Source organism: Schistocerca piceifrons, chromosome 2 (assembly GCF_021461385.2).
Source record: "Schistocerca piceifrons isolate TAMUIC-IGC-003096 chromosome 2, iqSchPice1.1, whole genome shotgun sequence".
Taxonomy (NCBI): Eukaryota; Metazoa; Arthropoda; class Insecta; order Orthoptera; family Acrididae; genus Schistocerca; species Schistocerca piceifrons.
The window spans coordinates 37,394,012-37,397,843 of NC_060139.1; positions in this window are offsets into that span (position 1 = coordinate 37,394,012).

The window sequence follows — 3,832 nt, forward strand, 5'->3', positions numbered from 1 at the left end:
TTCCCACCTTTTTGCAGTTTCTTCAGTTTTAATCTACAGGTCATAACCAATACATTGTGGTCAGAGTCCACATCTGCCCCTGGAAATGTCTTACAAGTTAAAACCTGGTTTCTAAATCTCTGTCTTACCATTATATAACCTATCTGATACCTTTTAGTATCTCCAGGGTTCATCCATGTATACAACCTTCTTTCATGATTCTTTTTAATAAATTTCGAAAATTCTAGACTTTCATACAGCTGTAAGTATGGTTTATATAGTGTGCAAAATTCACCGAAGAATATCTCTTACTTATGAAGAAAAGTGTACCTATAGCAACAAATGCAGCCAATAGTAAGTGAATAAATGATGAAATTTCACATGTAAAAAAATATTTTTTGTTCTGTTTTTGAACTACGGCTGCTATGACTGTGAATTCTGTCTTCTTCCTGGTCATGCTAACAGAGTTTTATAATTTTATTTGTAAAAGTATAGACTGTGGAAATTAAAATGTCCTGTGGTCCCTCTCCTGCTTCAAATCGGCTCGTTTGACGTCCTATCCCTCTTAACTCGAAAACGAAGCAACACATGGAATTTTTTTTGAACAACGTACCTTGCAACACTCTTACAAGCTTTTCGAGCTGTTTCTAACCACCCTGTGTATCCAGCTGACTGGAAACTCCATCCTAAGATGAAACGAAACTGTTTCTCTGAGGGACCTACGTACCGACCCAGATGTGCTGACAGTGAGACGAGGTTGTCCTCTTTGCATGAACAGCTCTTCTTGGCATCGTTGCGCTACTTCCACATCTCTGAAGGCTCTCCTTATTGATGGAATCTATGTAACACGATAACTGAATGAATCCCAGAAACCAACTTAATTTTTGCCACCTCTGCATACATAAATCTATCCTTACAGTAGCTTTGCTCCTGTACAAACGGAAGTGCGAGAAACAAAACCCGATACAGCCCAGATGAAGGTAGTCAGTATTGCTGAAGTTTGAAAACAAGAGCCGAGAGAACAGTTAACTGTTTTCCCACGAGCATTTATCATGAGTCAATAAGAACACTTACACCATTTATATTAATGTGCAGCTGCTACCTATACAATACCGTAAAAGAAACAATTGAGTCGAAGAAAAGAACGAATTGCTCTGTAATGAGCCACTGGAGACGACAAGCTACTTACATTGGAATACTTACCAGATAACTTTGATCAAACTCTGAAACGTTGGCAGTAGAATTCTGAATAATTCTTAGTGAGACCAGATATCTGGCAGATTGGGAAACTGTGAATTACTGAAATATATTCCACAATTATCTTGCAATAGTGTATATTATTTAAGGAAATTATTATGAATTCCTTCCTGCAACAAAAGCCGTCCCATGCCCCAAACCTCAGTTCCCTCTTTACCCTCCGGGATGTGTAATGACTAAATTCTACATCTACATCTACATGGATACTCTGCAAATCACACTTAAGTGCCTGGCAGAGGGTTCATCGAACCATCTTCACAATAATTATCTATCATTCCAATCTCGAACAGCGCGCGGAAGGAACGAACACCTATATCTTTCCGTGCGAGCTCTGATTTCCTTCATTTCATCATGATATCGCTTCTCTCTATGTAGGTCGGCATCAACAAAATACACTCCTGGAAATGCAAAAAAGAACACATTGACACCGGTGTGTCAGATCCACCATACTTGCTCCGGACACTGCGAGAGGGCTGTACAAGCAATGATCACACGCACGGCACAGCGGACACACCAGGAACCGCGTCGTTGGCCGTCGAATGGCGCTAGCTGCGCAGCATTTGTGCACCGCCGCCGTCAGTGTCAGCCAGTTTGCCGTGGCATACGGAGCTCCATCGCAGTCTTTAACACTGGTAGCATGCCGCGACAGCGTGGACGTGAACCGTATGTGCAGTTGACGGACTTTGAGCGAGGGCGTATAGTGGGCATGCGGGAGGCCGGGTGGACGTACCGCCGAATTGCTCAACACGTGGGGCGTGAGGTCTCCACAGTACATCGATGTTGCCGCCAGTGGTCGGCGGAAGGTGCACGTGCCCGTCGACCTGGGACCGGACCGCAGCGACGCACGGATGCACGCCAAGACCGTAGGATCCTACGCAGTGCCGTAGGGGACCGCACCGCCACTTCCCAGCAAATTAGGGACACTGTTGCTCCTGGGGTATCGGCGAGGACCATTCGCAACCGTCTCCATGAAGCTGGGCTACGGTCCCGCACACCGTTAGGCCGTCTTCCGCTCACGCCCCAACATCGTGCAGCCCACCTCCAGTGGCGTCGCGACAGGCGTGAATGGAGGGACGAATGGAGACGTGTCGTCTTCAGCGATGAGAGTCGCTTCTGCCTTGGTGCCAATGATGGTCGTATGCGTGTTTGGCGCCGTGCAGGTGAGCGCCACAATCAGGACTGCATACGACCGAGGCACACAGGGCCAACACCCGGCATCATGGTGTGGGGAGCGATCTCCTACACTGGCCGTACACCACTGGTGATCGTCGAGGGGACACTGAATAGTGCACGGTACATCCAAACCGTCATCGAACCCATCGTTCTACCATTCCTAGACCGGCAAGGGAACTTGCTGTTCCAACAGGACAATGCACGTCCACGTGTATCCCGTGCCACCCAACGTGCTCTAGAAGGTGTAAGTCAACTACCCTGGCCAGCAAGATCTCCGGATCTGTCCCCCATTGAGCATGTTTGGGACTGGATGAAGCGTCGTCTCACGCGGTCTGCACGTCCAGCACGAACGCTGGTCCAACTGAGGCGCCAGGTGGAAATGGCATGGCAAGCCGTTCCACAGGACTACATCCAGCATCTCTACGATCGTCTCCATGGGAGAATAGCAACCTGCATTGCTGCGAAAGGTGGATATACACTGTACTAGTGCCGACATTGTGCATGCTCTGTTGCCTGTGTCTATGTGCCTGTGGTTCTGTCAGTGTGATCATGTGATGTATCTGACCCCAGGAATGTGTCAATAAAGTTTCCCCTTCCTTGTTTGTTGTGGTCTTCAGTCCTGAGACTGGTTTGATGCAGCTCTCCATGCTACTCTATCCTGTGCAAGCTTTTTCATCTCCCAATACCTACTGCAACCTACATCCTTCTGAATCTGCTTAGTGTATTCATCTCTTGGTCTCCCTCTACGATTTTTACCCTCCACGCTGCCCTCCAATACTAAATTGGTGATCCCTTGATGCCTCAGAACATGTCCTATTAACCGATCCCTTCTTCTGGTCAAGTTGTGCCACAAACTTCTCTTCTCCCCAATCCTATTCAATACTTCCTCATTAGTTATGTGATCTACCCATCTAATCTTCAGCATTCTTCTGTAGCACCACATTTCGAAAGCTTCTATTCTCTTCTTGTCCAAACTATTTATCGTCCATGTTTCACTTCCATACATGGCTACACTCCATACGAATACTTTCAGAAATGACTTCCTGACACTTAAATCAATACTGGATGTTAACAAATTTCTCTTCTTCAGAAACGCTTTCCTTGCCATTGCCAGCCTACATTTTATATCCTCTCTACTTCGACCATCATCAGTTATTTTGCTCCCCAAATAGCAAAACTCCTTTACTACTTTAAGTGCCTCATTTCCTAATCTAATTCCCTCAGCATCACCCGACTTAATTAGACTACATTCCATTATCCTTGTTTTGCTTTTGTTGATGTTCATCTTATATCCTCCTTTCAAGACACTGTCCATTCCATTCAACTGCTCTTCCAAGTCCTTTGCTGTCTCTGACAGAATTACAATGTCATCGGCGAACCTCAAAGTTTTTATTTCTTCTCCATGAATTTTAATACCTACTCC